Here is a 25,488-nt window from a genome sequence, read left to right as displayed (position 1 = left end):
GAAAATGAGCCAAAATATAGAGACCAGAGGTAACACTTTATTTTAGGGTCTAACTAGTTGATTATTAGCATGCATATTACTAGAATATTAGCCATTTAGTAGTACAAATTAAACACATATTAATGCCTTATTCTAAATGACCTTATTCTACATCCCTAATCCTCCCAGTACCCATCTATTAATAAGCAGCAAATTAGGAATTTAATGAGGGAAAAGTCGTAGTTAATAATGAATAAGTGTTCCTTATTCTAAAGTGTTACCTTACAAGGTAACATGCTAAAACCCACAACTTAGACACGGCACATAGCAACACTCAGTGCAGCCACTAGACACCATTTAGAAAATTTAGCAACCATTGAAGCAAATTTTTTTCATTTATTATCATTCCTTATTGCTCTGTAAATACGGATACCTTCTATGGTAATATAACCCTGGTTCACTTTACAAGTAAGTAAGGAAGTAAGTCAAATTTATTAATATAGCACCTTTCACAGACAAAGAGTCACAAAGTGCTTTACAATAAAAATTTTAAATCAAAAAATTTTAAATACCAGCTGTACAAATACCACCAAATATCGCAAAAATTTGCTTCCAGACCATATTGCTAATTAAAGGCTTGTCCAAAAAGATATGTCTTTAGGTGTCTTTTAAAAGATTCAACAGAACACATAGTTCTCAATGACAAGGGGAGAGAGTTCCAAAGCCTTGGAGCCACAACACAGAAAGCACGGTCACCCCTAGTCTTAAGACGTGTTCTGGGAATAGTTAAAAGGTCTAGGTCAGAAGACCTCAAAGACCGGACAGGAGAGTGTGCATGTAATAGATCATGGATATAAGGTGCCTGACCATGCAGGGCTCTATAAGTAATGACCAAAATTTTAAAATGCACTCTAAAACCAATGGGAAGCCAAGGAAGGGCCTTAAGCACAGGGGTAATGTGCAACCTCCTTGTGGTCCCAGTCAGAAGCCTTGCAGCCGCGTTCTGTACAACTTGTAATCGATCCATAGAAGATTTGTTCAAACAAGTGTACAGAACATTGCAATAGTCCAACCGTGTAGAGATAAATGCATGAACAAGCATCTCCATCTCTTTTTTTGAAACCAAAGATCTCATCTTCGCAATGTTCCTAAGATGAAAAAAACATGAACGAACTACAGATTTTACATGACTGTTCAGACACATGGACCTGTCAAAAATGACACCCAGATTCCTTATGTCACTGCTATCAGATGATGATAGACCCCCAACAGCCTGCCTAATCTTAGGAGTAATGTTGTCAGGGGCAATAATCATCACCTCAGTTTTATCATTGTTTAATTGCAGAAAATTGTCCGACATCCACTTATTAATGGATGCCAAACAATTCTGTGTATAATCTGGCACATGCTATCTAAAGAAATAGTGTGACATATGAACAGAGGTGGGAAGTAACGAATTACATTTAGTCGCGTTACTGTAATTGAGCACCTTTTTTGTGTAGTTCTACTTTTTAAAGTAATTTTTAAAATCGGTAATTTTACTTTTTGTTTGAAGTATTGTACTTCGCTACATTTTAAAACACATTAATTACTGAGTAAAAAAAAATAAAAAAATCGCTCCCTGGAAACTACTACAGTAAATAATAGGCAGGAGAACAAATTGGTGCTAAAATCAGAAGAAAGATGCAGACGGACAAGACAGGCATTATGGTGCAGACCCAGCTGAAAACCAAAACCCGTCGTATTCTGCTGAAGTTGAACTCGAAGGAAATGAAGTGAACCCCTGGCCACGTTTATGCAGCGTAAACTGTGTTTGCCTAGGGAGACCGAACTAACAGCTTATAAATATCGACACCAACCCTTCGCACGCATGTAGAGGAAAGGTAAATACTTGCATCGTTGCACTGGTGGTTAAAATGAAGCTTTGGCAGTTTAGCAAAAGGTTTTGCACAAATTAGCCAACAAGACAGTGGTGCAGGGTGTGCAATAATATCGTAATTGTTTTAACGATGTGCGATTTGACATTATCAGTATTTAGCCAAAACCCAAACAAAACACTCCTACAGAGTGCAGTGAAGTCTAGTGGATTAGACTAGTGTGCGCGTGCGCATTTAGAGTGTGTTCTTTCACTGCCTGATTCAGTCTGTTAAAATGCATTTAAAATTATCACGGAATTGAAGATATAGGGGCAGAAAATGTATATTTATGTAATAAACACGAAGAGTGCCGTTTTTCTCCAAAAATCAGCATGATTACATATAGATTTTTTTTTACAACAGTTCAATAAACAAGAAGTTAATTAAGAGACTTGCATTTTAGACACCATATTGCCTGGTTTTGCTCTATTTCGATAACAAAAATAATCCCAAACACAGCCACAGCACTGTTGTCACGAATCCGGTCTATGAACTAGTGATGGGTTGTTCTTGAATGATTCGTTCTTTTTGAACAAATCTTTAATGTGACTCGGGAAGAACGAGTCGTCTCGGAGAGTGATTCGATCAGTCGCGCATGCGCAACATCCTATAGGTTCTGCACTGAATTAGTTCACCTGTTTCGAGTCTTCGGATCTGAGTGTTCGTTCATCACGTGACAGCCCCATACGCGTAACCTATGCAGTCAGAGCCGGAAAGAGAATTGATTAGTTCGTCTCCCGAGTCTTCGGGTTTGAGTCGGAAAATTAGGAAAAACAATAATAGCAGGTCTGCAATACCTGATTAGAAGAGTAAAATCAGAGCGGTACCACACTGTAGGTCTCCATAATTAACAACAGATCATCATTGTTTTCTGTCTCCTCTGAGTAAGATATTTTAGACAAAAACATAGCTGAAATTATTCAAATAACCTCCTTCAAAGGTTTGGGTGTGGTTACCTGGATGATTTACGATTGTTTTTGTTTTGTGATGGTTGTTCATGAGTCCTTTGTTTGTTCTGCACCGTTAAACTGAGCACTGTTCTTCAGAAAAATCCTCCAGGTCCTGCAGATTCTTCAGTGTTACGTACTTGATGTTAAAACGGGATGATACCATAACATTTATATGAGACAATTGTTACTGGGTGTGGTGCGGATCAAAGATGGTACTGAGAAATAGTATTGTGAAGAAAAAGATCTTTACTGGACGCTTTGTAAACAAATACAAATAATATGTACAAAAGGAGAAAGAAATTATGAAATTTAACATCTAACATTTAACATTTTCACATTTAAAGTATCTTTTTATTCAACATTTCATGTCTTATACAGTGAAGAAAATAAGTATTTGAACACCCTGCTATTTTGCAAGTTTTCCCACTTAGAAATCATGGAGGGGTTTGAAATTGTCATCGTAGGTGCATGTCCACTGTGAGAGACATAATCTAAAAAAAAAAATCCAGAAATCACAATGTATGATTTTTTAACTATTTATTTGTATGATACAGCTGCAAATAAGTATTTGAACACCTTAGAAAATCAATGTTAATATTTGGTACAGTAGCCTTTGTTTGCAATTACAGAGGTCAAACGTTTCCTGTAGTTTTTCACCAGGTTTGCACACACTGCAGGACGGATTTTGGCCCACTCCTCCACACAGATCTTCTCTAGATCAGTCAGGTTTCTGGCCTGTCGCTGAGAAACACGGAGTTTGAGCTCCCTTCAAAGATTCTCTATTGGGTTTAGGTCTGGAGACTGGCTAGGCCACGCCAGAACCTTGATATGCTTCTAACAGAGCCACTCCTTGGTTATCCTGGCTGTGTGCTTCGGGTCATTGTCATGTTGGAAGACCCAGCCTCGACCCATCTTCAATGCTCTAACTGAGGGAAGGAGGTTGTTCCCCAAAATCTCGCAATACATGGCCCCGGTCATCCTCTCCTTAATACAGTGCAGTCGCCCTGTCCCATGTGCAGAAAAACACCCCCAAAGCATGATGCTACCACCCCCATGCTTCACAGTAGGGATGGTGTTCTTGGGATGGTATTCATCATTCTTCTTCCTCCAAACACGTTTAGTGGAATTATGACCAAAAAGTTCTATTTTGGTCTCATCTGACCACAAGACTTTCTCCCATGACTCCTCTGGATCATCCAAATGGTCATTGGCAAACTTAAGTCGGGCCTGGACATGTGCTGGTTTAAGCAGGGGAACCTTCCGTGCCATGCATGATTTCAAACCATGACGTCTTAGTGTATTACCAACAGTAACCTTGGAAACGGTGGTCCCAGCTCTTTTCAGGTCATTGACCAGCTCCTCCCGTGTAGTTCTGGGCTGATTTCTCACCTTTCTTAGGATCATTGAGACCCCACGGTGAGATCTTGCATGGAGCCCCAGTCCGAGGGTGATTGACAGTCATGTTTAGCTTCTTCCATTTTCTAATGATTGCTCCAACAGTGGACCTTTTTCACCAAGCTGCTTGGCAATTTCCCGTAGCCCTTTCCAGCCTTGTGGAGGTGTACAATTTTGTCTCTAGTGTCTTTGGACAGCTCTTTGGTCTTGGCCATGTTAGTAGTTGGATTCTTACTGATTGTATGGGCTGGACAGGTGTCTTTATGCAGCTAACGACCTCAAACAGGTGCATCTAATTTAGGATAATAAATGGAGTGGAGGTGGACATTTTAAAGGCAGACTAACAGGTCTTTGAGGGTCAGAATTCTAGCTGATAGACAGGTGTTCAAATACTTATTTGCAGCTGTATCATACAAATAAATAGTTAAAAAAATTTTTTTTTAGATTATGTCTCTCAGAGTGGACATGCACCTACGATGACAATTTCAGACCCCTCCATGATTTCTAAGTGGGAGAACTTGCAAAATAGCAGGGTGTTCAAATACTTATTTTCCTCACTGTATATCAAAACATTATTTCTGCATTTGTAACTGCAGGTTAAGTGCATTCATATCCTGCATTAAACAGTGTGTAAATACATCTAAATGCCACGTCAGATGAAGCTTCTATGTTTCCTCTGCATTGCAAAGATGAATTTTGTTGATACTGATTTAATTTGCCTGGTAACAGCCCAAATGTCTTATTCTAAATAACTGATTCCTTTAACTAAAAACAACTAGTTTGAGATTTATAGGCCTGTCCCAGGGGTGTCAAACTCAGTTTCTGGAGGGCCACAGCCCTGCCGAGTTTAGTTCCAACCCTGCTCCAACACACATACCATGTAGTTTTCAAATAAGCCTAAATGATTAGATTAGCTGGATCAGATGTGTTTAATTAGGGTTATAGCTATACTGTGTAGGGCTGTGGCCCTCCAGGAACTGAGTTTGACACCCTTGGCCTATTCCAGTTTTGCGTCCCTCCCACTGTTAAAATGTAACTATGCAATTTTTACTCTGAGCAAATTTTAAATGAGCTACTTTTTACTTTTACTTGAGTAGATATTTAGACTGGTACTTTTACTTGAGTAAAATATTTTCGTACTCTTTCCACCTCTGCATATTAATGTTGACTTTGTGCCAAACTGCACACACCTCCAGTGATAAAGATGCACAATCAAGAGCGTTTAAAAATGCTGTTTAACTTGCTTCAACCATGGCATTTTGTGGGGCAGAATATTTTACATTAGATTTACATTACATTTACATTTAGTAGACGTTTTATCCAAAGCAACATGCAAATTAGGAAAAACAATAATAGCAGGTCTGCAATACCTGATTAGAAGAGTAAATCAGAGCGGTACCACATTGTTGGTCTCCACAATTAACAACAGATCATCATTGTTTTCTGTCTCCTCTGAGTAAGATATTTTAAACAAAAACATAGCTGAAATTATTCAAATAACCTCCTTCAAAAGTTTGGGTGTGGTTACCTGGATGATTTACGACTGTTTTTGTTTTGTGATGGTTGTTCATGAGTCCTTTGTTTGTTCTGCACCGTTAAACTGAGCGCTGTTCTTCAGAAAAATCCTGCAGGTCCTGCAGATTCTTCAGTGTTACGTACTTGATGTTAAAACGGGATGATACCATAACATTTATATGAGACAATTGTTACTGGGTGTGGTGCGGATCAAAGATGGTACTGAGAAATAGTATTGCCAAGAAAAAGATCTTTACTGGACGCTTTGTAAACAAATACAAATATGTACAAAAGGAGAAAGAAATTATGAAATTTAACAGGGGAAAAAAAACAGAGTGTCACCCAAATTAAAGAAATAAACAAAACAGAACAATCCTTATAACTAACCTCTAAACTGACTAACCAAAAGAAATATGAAAATAAAACCGAACTCTTCAGCGTATACGATGCTCAAACTAAACTCCTTTAAACTACAAACAAATATACAAGGGTGGTGTAACACTCGGAAATCTAATCTAACAAAGTTCAAACTAACCTAATCAAAAACAAGCGAACAGTATTATCACAACAGTTGACTAGGTATTCGAATCATCACTAAGAGACACGTTTGATTAAGTAGTTCTATACGCCAAACTGCATTCTTTACTCTGAACTTGACCCGTAATAGGACTAAAACTCCAACACTGACATCGGCGTTATCTTTCACGAAGGATTCGATATAAGTCAATAGCCAAAGAAAAAATCTATAAATAGAGCAAAGCATAACTCCATAAGGCAAAATACATTAAGGGAGACAATTGGCGTCGACACAAGGCTGCTGATCGCGGTGGAAGCACAAAGTACGCTGGCGTGGCGCATGCACACACAATCAACTCGCGTCCTCAAATACAGCTGGCACTTCAGCAGATGGGCAGAACATAGTGACGTCAGAATGATGATTGACAGTCAAGTCCCCCAATAAACACCAACCTAGAAGTGGAGCAAAAAAGTACAAAAAGACAGGAGAGCTAGAAAAAGAAACAATATACACAAACACAGGTGGAACGTAACACTCCCCCCCTTAAGACAAAACTATATGGATTTTTTTTTTAAAAACATAGTTTTAACAATTCTTACTCCAATCTTCTTTTCTTAAGCTCTTGACAAAGCATCAGCCATTATATTTTCTGAACCCTTCTTGTGTTCAATCATCAGGTGGTAACCTTGGACAACCAACGACCAGCGCATCAGCCGCTGATTCTGGTTATACATACGAGACATCAAAATACTGCAATGCCAACAGTAAAGCTAAGGTTTCCTTCTCGATTGTAGAATAATTCAACTGACTTTTGTTGAACTTCCGTGAGAAGTAACATACAGGATGGTCAATACCGTAGATGTCTTCTAGAATAAGCACTGCGTCCGCACCAACAAAGCTTGCGTCAATCTCCAACTTGAAGGCTTTCTCGTACACTGGTGCTGCAAGGACAGGAACACTACATAACAAAGCCTTAACATTCTCGAAAGCATTCTGACATTCATCTGACCACAAAAATGTGCGCGAAGGACTGATAAGTGACATCAAGGGACTAACAACTGTAGAGAAGTTCTTACAAAAATTCCGGTAATAAACAGCCATCCCTAAAAATTTGTTCTTTACGCGAAGCAGGGACCGGAAACTCCGCAATAGCGCTTACCTTCGCCTCTATAGGTCGCACTTGTCCTTGACCCACTTCCCTACCCAAGTACGTGATGGTGGCTTGACCGTAGTCACATTTGGCAAGATTTAACGTTAAAGCAGCATTCTCGAGGCGTGTAAACACTTCATGAAGAGTTGAAACGTGTTCTGACCAATCTGTAGAGTAAATCACAAGATCATCCAAATAAGCGTTACAATTAGGAACTCCTGCTAGTACGAGGTTAATAAGTCTTTGAAATGTAGCCGGCGCGTTGCACATGCAAAATGCCGTCACGCAATATTGCATAAAATCGTCTGGAGTTACAAACGCAGAAATGTCCGAGGCACGGGCTGTTAAAGGCACCTGCCAGTAGCCTTTTAACAAGTCCAGTTTACTGACAAATTTTGCTGGTCCAAGTGTGTCCACGCAATCCTCCATGCGCAGCAACGGAAAGCAGTCGGGAACGGTCAGTGCATTTATCTTTCGATAGTCTGTACAGAATCTAGTGGATCCATCACTCTTAGTTACAAGTAGACATGAAGAACTCCACGGACTACAACTCGGCTTCGCCAACCCATTTTCGAGCAAATACTCCACCTCGGTTTTCATTACAGAACGTTTCAGAGCGTTAACTCGATAAGCATGCTGCTTCACCGGGACAGCATTACCAACATCGATGTCATGTTTCAGTACAGTGGTACAAGGAACATCGTGAAAAAGTGAATGAAAAGAGCCAATCAACTCATTAATGTCCCGTCACTGAGGATCAGTCAAATGAGATAAGTGAGAATTTAAGTCAGCTAAAATCTCAGAGTTCTTAAACCTAGCGCACTGTTGGTGCGTGTGTCTAATGATTACTCCGTCATCTTCACTATCAGGAGTAACGTCACAAACCAGTGCAATAACCGGTGCATTAGTGACTTCAGGTTGCTTAACCGTTGCAACATCTTTCAACAACGGCTCTCGAGCATGAAACGCCTTCAACATATTCACATGACACACGCGTGATTTCTTTCGGTGATCAGGAGTGCGGATGGCAATCTGTGTTACTCAATTTTTTCAGCACTTCGTACGGTCCCGAAAAACGTGCAGAAAGAGCAGAACCGACAACTGCCAATAAAACCAGCACTTCATCACCTTCTTTAAAATCGCGCAGAACAGATTTACGATCAAAGTGACTCTTCATTGTGAGTTGTACGTTCTTCAACGCCTCTTTTGCCGCAGAACAAGCCTGATGCAGTCGTTCGCGAAACTTACTGACATAATCCAGTACATTCATTTTGACACTTGTCTCCACAGATAACATGTCCTCTTTGAGCATCTTAATTGGACCTCTCACAGAATGACCAAATACCAGATCCGCAGGGCTAAATCCTAAACTGTCCTGTACTGCTTCCCTAACAGCAAATAAGACTTAACTTAGCTTAAAGGTGTACCCTCGTCCCAGTCCTTACCAGTGTCCATACAGTATTTACGAAGCATAGCCTTTAATGTTTGATGGAACCTTTCTAAGGCGCCTTGACTTTCTGGGTGATACGCACTCGAAGTCCTGTGAGAAATTTTCAAGGTTTTTAACACTTGAGCGAAAAGATTTGACATAAAATTTGTACCTCGGTCAGTCTGTATAACTGTGGGCAGTCCAAACAATGAAAAAAAATTTCACCAGCGCCCTAATTACTACAGGCGTTGTGATTTTCCTTAGCGGGATCGCTTCAGGAAAACGCATCGCTGCACACATCATTGTCAGTAAATATTGATTACCAGCTTTTGTTTTGGGCAATGGACCCACACAATCAACAATAACATGCTCAAAGGGTTCCCCCAGAACCGGTATAGGAACCAATGGAGCGCGCGGTATAGTCTGGTTCGGCTTACCCGAGAATTGACAGATCTGACATGTTCTACAGTACTTCGAAACATCAGTTTTTAATCAAGGCCAGAAGAAATGCTTCAATATCCGATGGTATGTTTTTTTAATACCCAGATGTCAAAAGTTTTCCAGCATCTTTTGCATATTTGATCCCTTTCCAGCAGAGACTGTATGATTTTGAGATCCAACTTTTCACACTGAGGACAAATGAGGGACTCAAACACAACTATTAAAAAAGGTTCAAACATTCACTGATGCTCCAGAAGGAAACATGATGCGTTAATGAGCCGGGGGTGAAAAATTGTACTTGTAAGGTAAATTGTACTTAATTTGTCTTCGGGGAAACATGCAAGTATCTTCTGTTGCTTCCGAAGGTCAGTACTAAATGGAAAAAAATGATATTTCAACAAAATAAGAAAAATTTGGACATCTTCATCCTGTTTCAAAACCTAAAACCCCCACAGGTTTCAGGTTTCATACATTGTTCAAATAAGTACAAGCTAGACTGGGAATAAAGAGAAGCAAAAGTTTTTTTTTTTTTTTTAGGATGAAGTAATGCGAGATATATCTTTGTGACTGGTAAAAATCATATATTTATTTTAAAAAGTTAATTGCAGACCCTACTCGGCTCGTGTGCTATCTTACCTCCGTTTTTGGAATGAAAGCTGAGTTTATCCCCTTATTACCCTTAAACATACCCGGGTATGCCACATAACCTGCTTTCTGGAATACCCCCTGGCGTTAAACCACCAAAATATATACAAGGAGGAACATCAATGTTTTAAATGTTTTTTTTTTTTTTTTAAGACAGGTGCCCTTTCATAGAGAAATTTACTAGTTTTTATATAGCAGTTTGTGACACATTGGTTGAAAAACAGCAATATACACTCTTAAAATGAAGGTGCTTCACGATGACATAGAAGAACCTTTTTGTCTAAATGGTTCCATAAAGAACCTTTAACATCTGAAGAACCTTTCTGTTTCACAAAAGGTTCTTAGTGGCAAAAAAGTTCTTCAGATTATAAAAAGGTAAGAAAGAGATGGTTCTTTAAAGAACCTTTGACTGAATGGTTCTTTGTGGAACCAAAAATGGTTCTTCTATGGCATCGCTGTGAAGAACCTTTTAAGCACCTTTATTTTTAAGAGTGTAATTTTTACATTTAGGACAAAATAAGGGTGAGTAACGGATGGATTTCATGTTTGTGGCAAGCTATTTCTTTAAAACCAGGAACATGTCGCCGCATAGATTGATGGCACATTTTCCTCAGAAGTACAAATGTGTCCCTGGAGCAGAAAACCAGTCTTAAGTAGCACGGGTATATTTAGCCATAGCCAACAGTACACTGTATGGGTCCAAATGATTAATTTTTCTTTTATGCCAAAAATCATTAGGATTTTATTAGGATTAGGATTGTAAAGATCATGTTCCATAAAGATATTTTGTAATCTTTCTACCATAAATATATCAAAACTTAATATTTTGATTAGTAATATGCATTGCTACTTGATTTGGACAATTTAAAGGCGATTTTCTCAATATTTTGATTTTTTTTGCACCCTCAGATTCCAGATATTCAAATAGTTGTATCTCGGCCAAATATTGTCCTAAATATTGTGACCCTTATGACTGGTTGTGTGGTCCAGGGTCACAAATAACCAGAAATATGCAAGGGAAAACATCTAAATAATTATTCTGTCAATGAGATGTATTGCGAGATATATCTGACGAGATATAGCTTCGTGACTGGTAAAAATCGGGTTTATTTTCTCAACTCACCAGCCAAAAGTTAACTGCAGACCCTGGTTGGCTCTCCGCTTTTTGATTCGTGCGCGTGCGTCGTGAATACGCGGGCGCGCGAGAGAGGCGGCGCGCGGTGCAGCCAGTCGCGTGAAAACGCCGATGACAGACAGCGGCAACCGATGCGCCGGTATTTATCAACGCTGAGATGACCTACCGAACACCAAAGCGTCTCGCGTCCGCTGATTCTGAGCGCAAATAACCGCGGAGGAGCGAATCTGAAGCGGCTCGGATCGTTGTTTCACTGCGCGGATCGAAAACTACATCCATCCATCCATCAGTCGCGGAGCGTGAGATGACAAAGGTGGGTGAGAATACAACCGGCTACCGTATTGCTTTATCACCATCAGTGGCCTGGATTGACAGCACACCTGTCTCCTGTCACATCCTAATATTAATTCACGGGATAATATGATGCATTTACATTGTTCGGTTCTCATGGTGCGTTTGCAGCAGAAAGCAAACGCGTCGCATCGGCGTCCCCTCATTCACCTTTCTGATTTACAGTGATGACCAGCTGATTTATGGATATTGATTTCATTGATATGCATGCTATAAATAAGGTTTTAAGTGACAGATTTACCTGTGAGGACGTGTTTGGCCAGCCGGTTTCATTCATGATCTACATCGGACATCACCTAGTTGATTTGAATGAATATAATGATGTTTATTAAAATGTTAGTTTTGCATTGAAATAGCCTCTATTGAAAAGGCTTGTTTAGTGTGGTGTGAAAGCTTGTGTTTTTTTTTTTTGTGTGTGTTCAAAAAGTTTCCTATTTAAAGCTGGTATTATGATTCAAAGCTTATTTGGTATAATGGTTTACAAGAGTTCAATTCTGTTGAAACGATTTAGCATTGAAATATATTTAAAAGGCTTGTTTAGTGTGGTGTGAACGCTTGTGTTTTTGTGTTCAAAAAGTTTTTAAGTATTTAAAGCTGCTATGATTCAAAGCTTGATGATATCAATCCATTATCATTTGGTATAATGGTTTACAAGAGTTCAGTTTTGTTGAAAATGAAAAATGGAAAGCTATTCCTTCCTCGAATGCTTTTATCAGTTGCTTTTTTTCCATTTAACATTAACACAAAACTGGTAAGTGTGAAACAGAGTTGTCACTTGTGATTTGCCATTCAAATGGCTTTGAATAGTCACGCCAATCTTTAGCACATCAGGCTTGCGTGGCATGAGCTGATCTGATCTGCTTCATGTTGTTTATCTTTTTCTGTTTGTCCTGCTGTTCCTTATTTCCCCCTTCAGAAAATGATTAATCATTTTTAGCACAGCAGATAATTGCTTGATTTAGAGGCTCAACATCATCTGGTGGAACAAATGCAAGAAATACAGAGAGGTAATAATAAAACAATATAGTTATAAAATCTGAACTAAGAGGAACTGGAATTTGAATCTTAATTGCAGATCTTGATAAAAAAAACATGGCAGTTTAGGTCCCACTTTATATTAGGTGGCCTTAACTACGTTGTACTTGCATTTAAATTAATCATTTAATGCAATGCACTTATTGGGTACATACATGTTTTTACATTGTAATTATATTTAAAAAAAAATACCTGTAATTCTGTAATTAATTTCTGTAATTACATTTATAGTTACACTGTTGACCCATCCCTTACACTTTAACCCACCCTTAAACCTACCCATCCCACCAAACCTGTCCCTAACCGTACCCGTATCCCACCTCAATAGCAGCAAACGTGTTTTGCAATATAATATGAACACAATTCATGATACACGGGGCAACTTTGGGCAATGTTGCTGTCAACGGGCATCCAGGTGAGACAAGGGGCCCATGACCGATCTAAAGTATGCAGATAGAAATATGTTACCCATTCTCAATGGGAAAGTGCCCAAGCAACCTGTCTGAACCCGAAAACAGTTTTCAGCCGCAGAGAGCGTCTGATTATTAAAGGAGTAGTTCACCCAAAAATTTTAATTTGCTCAAAATGTGCTCGCCCTCAGGCCATCCAAGATGTAGATGAGTTTGTTTCTTCATCAGAACAGATTTGGAGAAATGTAGCATTACATCACTTGCTGAGCAATGCATCCTCTGCAGTGAATGGGTGCCGTCAGAATGAGAGTCCAAACAGCTGATAAAAACATCACAGTAATCCACACCACTCCAGTCCATCAGTTAACGTTTTATGAATCTAAAAGCTGCATGTTTGTATTGGTGCTTTTCCACTGCATGGTACGGAACGGTTCGACTCACTTTTGGGGGTTTTTCCACTGGGTACAGTACCTGGTACCTGGTACTTTTTTTAGTACCACCTCGGTTGAGGTTCCAAGCGAACCATACCGTTACCAAAACGTGACATATAAACTCAGCTGATCACTGATTGGCTGAAGAAAATCGTCACTGTCTGCATCATTGAATTTGCGACTCGAGACACAACAGACCTGCTAGATTTAAATCAGCACAGCCAGCGAAGGATCGAACGCAAGCTACTCATCACTTGAAAGTATACGATCAGGCAGGTCATTAGTTAGGATGGATATTATCAATGAGATATTCTGTAAGATGTATAATATGAAAGTTATGGGTATTTCTACACGTTTCATTTAGGTTCCTGCTCATGTTGGTGTGGAAGGAAATGAGAAGGTGGATATTCTGGCTAAACAAACTCTAAGATTAAAGCAAGTAGATTTTCAGGTCCCATTAAGTAAAGCAGAAGCTAAAGTACTCATAAGAACATATGCACAATCAGTATGGCAGGTATATTGGGATGATAATGAAACAGGTAGACATTTATACAATATACAAAAACAAGTTGGTGCTGGGAGGAGGGAGAGCAGGAATCGAAGAGAAGGAAGTATCATAACTCGGATGAGAATAGGTCATACTGGACTTAATAGTACACTATATAAAATTGGAAAACACCCAACTGGGGAATGCATACACTGTAGCCAACAAGAAACAGTTGAGCATGTACTACTCCACTGTAGGAAATATATCAATGAGAGACGTCATCTTATTCGATCATTGAAGAAAGTAAAACATCATGACTTTACTTTATCAGGTCTATTAAGGGAAACAGCTAGTAAGATATATGATGATATTATTAAATTTGTGAAAGAAAGTAAATTATATAAAAGAATATAGCGTTTTGATTGTTTTTCTGTTTATTTATTGTGTTTCATTTTCCAGTTTGTTTATTTGTTTTGCTTGGTTTTTATGTTCATTTATATTTAGCATACAAGCAAATATCATGAACCATACTCCATTCCAGGTGGTGGCGGTAATGCACCAATAAGCTAGGTTGCCAACCGCCAATAAACACCAAAGAAGAAGAAGAAGGATCAAACGCAACTGTTTTGAATGAGCGCACCTTTCTTTTAACAACCAAAAAATGGCTGTTTCGTGGTCTGTTGAGGAAGTACAGACTGTCCTCTCGTTGATAGCCAAGGAGCGGATCCAGCGAGAGCTTAATGGAGCGACGCGGAATGAAAACGTTTTTCAGGAGTCACGGCAGTAGAGGCGGCGCAACTATAACGACACGTGAATAATCCCATCCACTCTAAAGCGGTACTAAGCCGAATTGAGCTGTGCCAAGCCGAGTCGTACCACGCAGTGGAAAAGCGCCATCAGAAACAAATTTATAATTAAGATGTTTTAACTTAAAACCATTGCTTCCGGATAAAATTGCATTCTACAGTGGAAAAAGTTCTCATCTGAATCAGGAGAGAAATATGCACAGATTAAGCACAGTTTACAAGCCAAACAGCTCTAAAAAAAAATTGTGTGTGGATTTTGATGTGAGAGGACAACAGGGGATGGACTTTATTTTGGATTATGGACTCCTACTTTGACCAGAAGCAACGGTTTAAAGTTAAAACACCTCAATGATGGATTTGTTTCTTACAAACACACAGCTTTTCTCTTCACAAGATGTTAATTGATGGACTAGACTGGAGTGGTGTGGATTACTTGTGACCTTATGATGCTAACCCTGGAACAACATATAAAACTTAAAATTTTTTGTAAAGCTGCTTTGCAACGATTGGTATCATGAAAAGCACTATGCAAATAAACAAATTGAATTGAATTGAATTGTGGATTATTGTGATGTTTTATCAGCTGTTTGGACTCTCATTCTGATGGCACCCATTCACTGCAGAGCATCCACCGGTGAGCAAGTGATGTAATGCTACATTTCTCCAAATTTGTTGGCATGAATAAACAAATTCATATACATCTTGGATGGACAAAACTCTGGTTAATAAACACTCTTCATTTTGATTGGTGAATGAAATTGTGCAGCTTTCCATTAGTTTTTACCAGTTGGAGCCACCTTATGAACAACTCTTCCCGAGTAGATTAAACAATGGCCATGTGTTACTTGCCATTTCTTTGTAATTGTGAATTTCACCAGCAAGTGAACAACAAGTGAAAATTGTTTCTACACCAATTTTTTTTTTTTTCCAATGCTGGTTTATGAAAATTTTAATTTACCAAATTGTTTGATGTTGCAGCTTGACTTGGTTAGACTAAACGTAATTACAATCTTGGTGCTTTAATATCGCATTACTACAGTAATATATCTTGATGCAGCTTTGTTTGTGAGAGTCTGATTGCCACTCTCCCTGAAAGTCAATAGGAGAACGTGTGTTCAGCTGAGATCAATTACATGATTCTCTTACATTATTAATAGACCCTTCACCTGGTGCTAATCTAGTCTGACGGTGCAAAGTACGGCGACTCTTTAAAATAACATTTATGCCATAGATTGTGATCTTTATGAGTTGTTAAACATTAGGCCAATAATAATAATTATCAATTGCAATGACACCAATCAATGTGATGTCAAGGCTGCGTTGCCCCTGTATTATTCTTTCATGTTTTCTGGGCACTTGAGAAGGTAAGGTGAGATACGAGACGGTCTGCGGCGCGTCTGGTTGCTCGTCTGCTCTTGTGTTTCTACTGTACTGGAATGTGTTAGCATTTAAAGTGGGAATCTGAATAGATCGCCTGTGATTAAATATTTACCGGTGGCTTCTCCGCTGCTCCACAGAAAATTGAAAGCAGGAAAGTGTGTGTTTTTTGCTTGCATGCATCTGTCTGCCTGCTTGTGTGTGTGTTTGTGGGACTAATTTACTGCACTCATTAAACTCGCCATGTTTTCTCTGCATCCCCTTTGGTTTCCCTGGTCGCAACCTTTTCTGTGACCCTTGCGTTAATTTTCCTCTGAGGATGCTCGCTGCTTTTCTTGTTTGTCTTTTCATCTGTGCCTCGCTCTCGTTCTCATTTTCTTCTGCTTGACTTTTAATGTCCGTTTTGCTTCATCAGGGAGCTGCATGTTTATTAATATGAATCTTATCCTCCTACAGCGTATCTTGTGTTCTCAGTGCAAATCAGTCATGCGTTTGTTGTTCAAACTGAAGGGGAAAAGATATGAATTATAAACCGGACAATAAACGTGGTGTTTTTTTTCCAAGCCACAGTATGGGAAAGAAAAGATTTAAGACTTTTATGGTTTTACTATATAGTTCACTATTGTATGGAAGACAGTTTCCGCCACTGAATAAAAAATAAAACAAGGTAATTGGGACTTTTTTCCCCTCACAATTCTGATTTCTAAGAATTCTGAGATATAAACTTGCAATTATGAGTTATAAAGTCTAATTCTGAGAGAAAAAAGACTATTTTCTTACATTTGATTATATTTCGCAATTCTGAGGAAAAAGGTCAGAATTGCTAGATGTAAGGTTTGCAATTGCAAGGAAAAAAGTCAGAAACTCAGAATTGTGAGAAAGTCGCAGTTACCCTTGTTTCTGTTTATTCAGTGGTGAAAACAGGCTGCCATATTACTGTATTGGACAAAGGTTTTGGATCAGTGTTTTTTTTTTTTTTATATGACCCATGATGCATTAAATTGATCAAAAGTGACATTAAAGGTATTTATTGTGTTACAGAAGATTTTTTTTTTCTTTTCAAATTTTTTGTTTCGTTAACTTTATTTTTTTTTAAAGAAATTAATACTTTTATAAAACTTTTATTCAGCAAAGACCCATTAAACTGATCAAAAGTGACAGTAAAGACATTTAAAATGTTACAAACGATTTCTATCACTATATTACAATTAAATGCTGTTCTTTTGAACTTTCTATTCATCAAAGAATCCTGAATAAATTAACTACGGTTTCCACAAAAATATGAAGCAGCACAACTGTTTTCAACGTTGATAATAATCAGAAATGTTACTTGAGCAGCAAATCAGTATATTAGAATGATTTCTGAAGATCATAAGACACTGAAGACTGGAGTAATGATGCTGAAAATTCAGCTTTGCATCACAGAAATAAATTACATTTTACTATATATTCACATAGATGCAGCCTTTAAGATCATGAGACTCAAAAACATTAAAAGAATCTTACCAACCCCATAGTTTTGAACAGTAGTGTAGTATATTTATCAGTTTGTCCACTACTAAATACATTACTCTGGAAAATGCATGTCAATGTGCCTAACTGTTATTGTTTGTTATAGTCAGTGTAAATATACTGTCAGTCGGTCTGTTATAAGTGATTGATTTAAAACACCTCACATTAGCAGCAACTCACATTGATTTAAGTTTGACATTTAGCTAAGCTAATGATCACCCTGATACACATGCGTTAGCAAACAACACTAATGAGTTAATTACAGATAGCCAATAGCTTTCCAATGAACATTTTCAACATTTTCTGGTTCATTGGTGAAGTACAGACAAGCTTGTTTTGATAGACCGATTAAAGAAAACTGTCCGTCAGTCTTTAGAAGGTTTAATATTTCCCTCTTCTGCCATTGACAAACTTCAGTTGTCATATCAAACGGCTCCACTTTGACCTCAGTGTTACAGCGGACTGAAATTAGCCGCTGTTGTGGTCTCGGTGATATTGCATTTCAAAGCAGCGTTTTTCATCCTGTCATCTCTGTGAATGGAGAAGGGAATCTGTACAGTCACTCCTTGTTTTCTCAGAAACTTCATATGTGCTCGTATGAAAACATCGGAGGCTGAGCTGTTGGTTTAAGTATCGGGAAAATGCAGCTGGTTTTCAGCCAGGGCTTTTTCCGGCTGTCATGCATAGGATTTCTTACATGACTTTACTATGTTTGACGTCTAATTTATTGGGAGTTGGATGTATGTCAGAAATTAAATTTTTTAAAGTATATTATTATATTATTTACTTTTTAAATATTTTGTTATTATTATTATTATTAAATCCAATTATGTGTAAAAAAAGAAAATAAAAATCCTTTGTTTTCAGCCAGGGCTTTTTTCGGCTGTCATGCATTGGATTTCTAACATGACGTTTTGACGTTTGATGTTTAAGTTAGTGAGTCACATTTATCTCACACATGAGAATTTTACAAATTTTATTTATTTTATTTTTAAAATCTTAAATTATATTTTTAAATATTTAAGTTATTATTATTATTATTATTATTAAATCTAATAATGGACTTCAGCCATGGCTTTTTATTATTATCATCCTAGAAATTAGAATTTTCTTGACGATTTTTTTTTATTATTATTCTAAAAATACATAATATTTAATTAAATATATTTTACTATATTCAATATCAATATTTTAAAATATTATTATTATTATTTATTAAATCCAATTATGTGTAATTTTTGGTGGTCTGATTATACATAGGGAGTCAGATCAAATTTGCACATCTAGTTTTAAAGTCATTTGTAACACTGAAAGGTTAAAAGGTTGAGCAATTTGCATTGTGGGATATTCAGTTGTGTACTGAAGATTGTTTTATTTTTGCTTCAGTTAGTTGCATATAAAACAGTTGAATGCTGTGCAAAACTAGTGTGTAGTACGTCATTACAAACATGCCCATAAACACTTTTGTATTGTTGAATTTTATCCTCAGATTTGCGGCGGATGACCGGTTGCTCAGGGGCCGCTGAAGGATTAATTAAATGCTCTTTAGAAAGGGTCTTGACTATCGGTCTGTTACAGATGCTCCTTCCCAGCAACAGATCCCATAACCCCATAAATGTGCGGGTGCAGACACACGGCGGTGCACTGACCCCCTGCGGGTCTCTCGCTGCTCAGACAGCGGGAGTGTAAGTGGATATCAGTGACGCTCGCGTTAAACCCCTCAGACACCTCTTTCATCACTGATGCTGCTGCCAGTGCTGCTTTTTCCTCTTTTTGTGTTCTGCATGCTGCATACAGAAATGCAAATTGACTTGAATGTTAGTATTAGTGTAAACTAGGGGTTCCCAAACTATTTTGTCAGCCGAACCCCTTAGACATAAAATATTTACTTGCAATCCTCTTGATATTTTGTGTTATGTTTAATATTTCAGTAATTTAATGAAAAATTTGTTCAGGGTTTTCTAATGTCAGTTAATGATCACATGATCATGTCATGACATGATCTAATGTCAGTTAATGTTCAACTTTGTTTTTTGTTTTGTTTTTGGTAAGTGCTTTTATTTTGACTTAGTAGCTGGATTTTAAAGTGGACTCAGTCCTCTTTTCAGTTGTGATAGTTGTGAAGTCCACAACAGGTTCTGGTGTTTTAGAAACCCAATCAAGGTGAATAATAATAGTAATAATAATAACAATAACAATAATAATAACAATAACATTATTATTATTACTACTACTACTATTTAATTTGGTTGTGTTCCTAAAACACCAGTGTTAATAATAAATAAAGAAATAAATTCAATCAGTTTTTATTATTATTATTATTATTATTATTATATGTTTTAGGAACCCAAATTTAATAATAATAGTAATCATGATTAATAATAATAATTTTAACTCTAATAGTTAAGACATAAATGCATTACTGTTTTAAGTTACAATTGTACTATAAAAAAAAAAAAAAAACATTTTATAATTATTTTATGTTAAAATATACAATACTAATATTTATGTTTTAAATTCTTCACTTTTAAATGTTCAAACCCTTGAGCTTTTAGCTTTTCAAACCTCAAGCTTTTATTTTGGCAGACTACTGCTGAAATGCTGGATCACGAGCTGCTCGATCACGTGTAAATGAACACAGTGCTGCGCTTCACTCTGAAATGACAAACGCTATATCACTCAATATCCTTAATTAGCTCTTCATCAGCTTACAAACCTCTGTTTATGAAACACTTGAGTAAACAAGTGCACTTCAGCAAAACAGTACTACGTTCCTTTTAGTTCCTTTTAACCTAAACAAGACATGTTTGTGAATGCAAACACTCACAGCGCATTTGACATTTGAAGGAAGCTCTGTCGCCCCCTCGAGCCCTGAGTTTATCTGAAATAATGCACGACTGTGAGCTTATAATGCGTTGTCAAGCAGCACCGTCTGCACTCATGTGCATGTTTCTGGACGTGATGTTCCCGTCGTTCACTCATTGTTCCTCACACACACACACACACACACCTCCTGATCGCTTTCATTTATCTCCCCTCAGCATTACACCAGAGGTTGTGCCATCTGCTCGAGTCCATAAACACGACCGGCGCTAGCGAGGGACGAACAGATCTGCGCTGATTGTTACATCTCGCACAATAATTCAATCTCGTGCTTGGCTCGTCTGGAGCTGGAGGAGCGGATCTGTCTGCCTCTCGGGATGTTTTGGTCTGCGGGGATTTAGTTAGACGAGCGGCAGGGGATTTGAACCCATGACCTGTCGGGATGCTCTTGCCGCTTCGGTCGCTCTGCGCAGGGCACATCAAATCCTGTAGCGGATGCTGGAAATTGATTTGGAAAGGCGCACCTCTCTGAAATCTTTCTAGAGTTGAAGAGTGCAATCTGAAGGAGTAGTTAATCATGCACTTCATGAATAATTATCCTCGTTCTCTATTCATTGTCACTGATGCAAGAAAACAGACTGTTCCCTTATTAACCAGAGGAACATTTTTCACTGTTTTGTGCTGCATAATTAGGAGCGACCTGAGACATTTAGTAGCAAGTCAATGAAATGTCTTTGTGCAAACAATTAAAATCTGCTGTTTTCATAATTATATTCAGTTTGAGATTTGCACGTAAACATGAAGTAGGTCGGAATTAGGTGATTTGTGATTTTTTTTTTTTTTTTTAAATACATATATACACACACACACATACACATATACATATATGGTTGCATGACATTAAAGTAAGCAGATAAAATATTTAATCTCTCTTATATAATCTTACATAATGTTAAGTGTTTTATTTGGACTTTAACTGAACTTTAAAGTGGACTAAAATTTATTATTATTTTACAATTTGTTTGGGTTCTTAAAACATCAGTGTAAATGTATTAATGATGTTTTAATTATAATCTAATAATAATCTAATTATAAAAATTAAGACATATTACTGTTTATAATTACAGTTGTACTATAAAATAAAAATGAACATTTCATAATAATTATGGTTATTTTTAGTTACGAGTTACAATACTAATTTGTTTAAAAATATTAAATTCTTATGAACACATAATAAATCCTATTTATTATCATTCTTGTTTTAAATCATTGTTAAAATGAAGACCGAAATATTACTGTTGAAAAATGTATAATAACGATAAAATCAATCAATAATGAATAAAATAGAAAAATTAATAGAAAATGAATTAATAATAATAAATTACTACTATCAGTTATTATTATTATGTTTTAAGTTACTGTTGAAAAATATATAATTATAAACAAATGTAGAAAATAAACAATGTTTTAACTCATAATAATGAAATATATTATTGTTGTAAAATGAATTTATTATTATTGTAAACATTTTGTTTTGCGGTACAACTTACAGTACTAATATTTATTTTTAATTTCTTCACATTCAACTTTAATTTTGGTGGAATATTGGTGAAATGCAGTAAACTCCTGTCCACAAAAAGGTTGGAAATTATGTGAATGTGTCAATAAAGCGAACATAGCGAATTTTGCAATCACAAATCCATGTTGAAGCTGCAGAGATGGAGTTGGCTGCATTGTCTAACTGTATATTTGCAGCAATAAATTAGTAGGTTTATGCTATGAAGTACAGTATAGAATGCTATTTGTTCTTGTCTTTTGCAACTATAAAAATAGCACAGAGGATTAGCTGAAAAAATGTGTCGTTATTTAAAATAGAAAGGTCAAGCGGTGAATGCTGCGCTACTGTAAATGGTCTCTTTTAAACTGAAATCCTACAAGTCAAGAACACGAGTAAACGTCCAGCTTAGAGCAGGAATTAGTGAAGAGACGTCTGCTCGTCTCTCGGGGGTGTTTGGGGTGGATGATGGGACGGCGGACGCTTCGTGGGGCATCATGACATGTTTGGCCACAAGCTGTGAGGATGTGCTGAGATTTCAGAGAAAGAGATGTGAAGAGAGCTGTTATAAGTGCTGCGAAAACAACTAAAAACCCATTGTTTCTTTGTGTTCTTAAGGTCTGTGCTTCATGTAACTCATATAAGTTGGGTTCAAGCAGCCAGTTGTGAGTGTAACAATAGTCTCCATCTCAGACGACATGCCTGAGGACTGTTCATAAATCTGATTCTAATGTTTGCTTTGTATCTCTAACATGTTTTGTGTTTTGAGTTTTTGTAGTTAAGCCGAGATACATTTATAATATATAATATAGGTGATGTGGCCAAATAACAGTATCGTGTAACTGTACTATATCACAATGTATCTTTTTTTTTTTTTTCTTTTCTTTTCATGACTGGACCATTTATATAGGTTTATAGTGTCTTATTTTTACTTTTACTATTAGGAGTACAAACACTAATAAAGTAGTTCTGTGGTGTAGTAAATACAATAGAAAATCAAATGTAATTCAGACAATAATTTAAAAAAACAAACAAACAAAAAAGTAAAGTAAATTCTATATTGGTACTCAGTTCAAGCTTGTAGAAGTTAAAGCATAAATATAAAAATTATAAAAGTAAAACCTACTCAACTTTTCTGATACTGGTGTTCCCATCATGCACTGGGGCATGAATAATTATGTCCCAGTGCATGCATTTACACTGGCTGTATTTACACTGGTTTATCATTGCTTTTAATAACTTGTGATTTTCTTAGATCTGGAGTTTATTTTCTACTCAAAACTGAACCACAGAATGTCACCTGTATTGTGTATTGAAGGCTCTGTGTTTGAATGCGTGCCGCATTACTAATTATGTAGATAGATGCCTACATGATATCTATTGTATTATTTACTTAGATGTTTCTAAGTAACATACACTTTAAAGGCATGATTTTAATTGTGTGTTATGTTATGTTAAGTAAAGTCAAAATACTGCAAAGTAAGCTTTGACTAAGTAAAAATGACTCATACTGGCCAAGCTAAAGTTTCTTGTTTTCTTTGTTAAATTTACGTAACTTTGGTAAGTAGATTTTTCTTAATTTTATATGTGAACATACATACATAATGCAATATTTACTTAATTTCTTTATGTTCAAGTAGATTGTACAGATAAGTAGCAGTAAAATGTACTTAAAATGTTAGTGCAAATTATGAAGTTTTTTTTCAAGTAAATCCTACAAGTTATTGTTTTTGGGGTTTTTCAGTGTAGAATCTAAAAACATTTTAATCTTTTAAAATCTAATCAAATAGAAGTATAATAATTTAATTTATTTTTTGGCAAGTTAAAACATGAATGAATATGGAACAAGGAAAAATTTGTAATATACTGTACCTTCTAAATAATGTTTTACAAATGTATTATTATTGATTAATAAATTATTTAATTAATAATAATACTTAAATTATTAAAGAACTTTGAGTTTCTTTGTTTTAATTGTTTATTGTTGTTGTTGTTGTTGTTATGTTTATATAATGTCCCTCAGAAATCCTTCAGAAATCATTCTTATGCTGATTAGCTGCTCAAAAAAAAAACTTATTGATGATAAAAGCTGCTGTGATTTTTTTTTTTTGTTGTTGTTGTGAAAATGAATTCTTTGAAAGTTCAAAACAACTGCATTTATTAAATGAATAATATAATCTTTTGTAACATCATACTGTAAATGTCTTTACTGTGACTTGATCGAGTGGCAGCAGTTCTTTTATATTATTTACACATCAGTCAGCAACAATTACCCTCACACACCTGTGGGTGATCGATAGGTGCGTAGGATAAATGACCAAAAACAAGCTAAACATCTAAGCAAAAAAGATATTTCCACATGAGAGGGATATGGAGTGTGATGTGGGCTGTTGTGGTTTAAAACGGCCAAGCATTATTGCAAACATTGATCGTATGCGCTTCAACTGTGGCTCATACATTCAGAGTGGGAGCTGTTTTATAATATTAATTATTTGCACTGATGTCAGACACATCATTTGTTATAAAAGAGTTGTTCTACTTTCACATGAAAAGAGAAAATTATTTATTTGTGAAATACTTAATTCAAAAATGATATTCCCACATGGTTTATATTTCCCCAAATCAATTTGAGTTTGATTAAACCCATACACTGATATCCAGAAGGAACACAGAGGTTTGGTTTCTGAGTCAGAAAAAGACTCTGCAAGTCAAACATCTGCTCATATCTAAATAGAAAGAGTTCATTTTTTAAAAAATCATCAACTTTTAGGTTGCGTGTGTGGGGATGGATGTGGATGTGGACGGTTGGGGGTTTGCTGATGCTCATTTTCAAGCTTCATTTTCCCAGATTGATTTTTTGGGGATTTAGACAATAATGCCGCATCTGATGTGCAGACAGAGAGAGAGAGAAAGGATGTTTCATGCTTTACTGAACTGTGATTAGAGTAAAGTACTCTAGAAGTGCTTTGTGGTGTGATATAGGAAGAAAAACTCTAATGTAATATCTGAGTTTAGAGCCGCACGGTTAGTTTAATTAGTGGCTTCTGTCTCCATTCTCACAGACGTTCTTCACAGTTATTTCTTGTTGAATTCTGTCCAATACTCAAAACGGCTTCCTTTTCTTAAATAGGGACACTTTTAGAGTTTAACGTATTGTTAATAAACTTTAAGCTTTATGGACCGAACGGGTTTAGCATCAGTTGAATCGTCAAATGGCGTTCAAACTCCATTTCAGGACCTTTAGATGATTTGAACAGAATTCGTGTGTTTTAAAGGGATAGTTCACCAAAAAAGGAAAATTCAGTCATCATTTACTCACCATTGACTAGTATGTAAAAGTTTGTTTAAAAGAATACAATATCGGCAGCTAAAGTTGCTAGAACTTAAAATATGTGAGTAACATTCTATGTTTTTCAGATTTAAAAAAAATATGCATTTAAACTTCTATATCCAAGTCCAGTCACTACTGTTACTATTAGATGTTTTCTTTGCCAAATACCAGCAATTAAATCAACGTCATAAAGAATCCTGCGTGCTAATCACATACCACAAAAAATATCACATTTACATTCTCCACATGCTGCAAATTGCAGTCAGAACAAACAGATAGTAACAGTAGGCCCACCCAG

At 36.6% G+C, this 25,488-nt stretch overlaps 1 protein-coding gene across 3 annotated transcripts in view; it reads left to right on the top strand.

The window, feature by feature from the left end:
* The first annotated feature begins 1,762 nt into the window (after positions 1-1,762).
* The window catches only part of gal3st3 (galactose-3-O-sulfotransferase 3), a 38,553-nt gene continuing 14,827 nt past the window's right edge, over positions 1,763-25,488 (top strand). Inside the window, exon 1 of one of the 3 annotated variants that reach the window (XM_058783298.1) lies at positions 1,763-1,862. The gene's annotated coding sequence lies outside the window, so the exon portion shown is untranslated. Of the gene's footprint in view, positions 1,863-11,143; positions 11,386-15,829; positions 15,957-25,488 lie in introns of those variants that run through there. The other 2 variants (XM_058783295.1, XM_058783296.1) reach the window with 2 other exon arrangements.

This window comes from Onychostoma macrolepis, chromosome 07 (genome assembly GCF_012432095.1).
Source record: "Onychostoma macrolepis isolate SWU-2019 chromosome 07, ASM1243209v1, whole genome shotgun sequence".
Classification (NCBI taxonomy): Eukaryota; Metazoa; Chordata; class Actinopteri; order Cypriniformes; family Cyprinidae; genus Onychostoma; species Onychostoma macrolepis.
The sequence above is the reverse complement of the archived record's forward strand: the minus strand, read 5'-3'. Positions and strand labels throughout refer to the sequence as shown.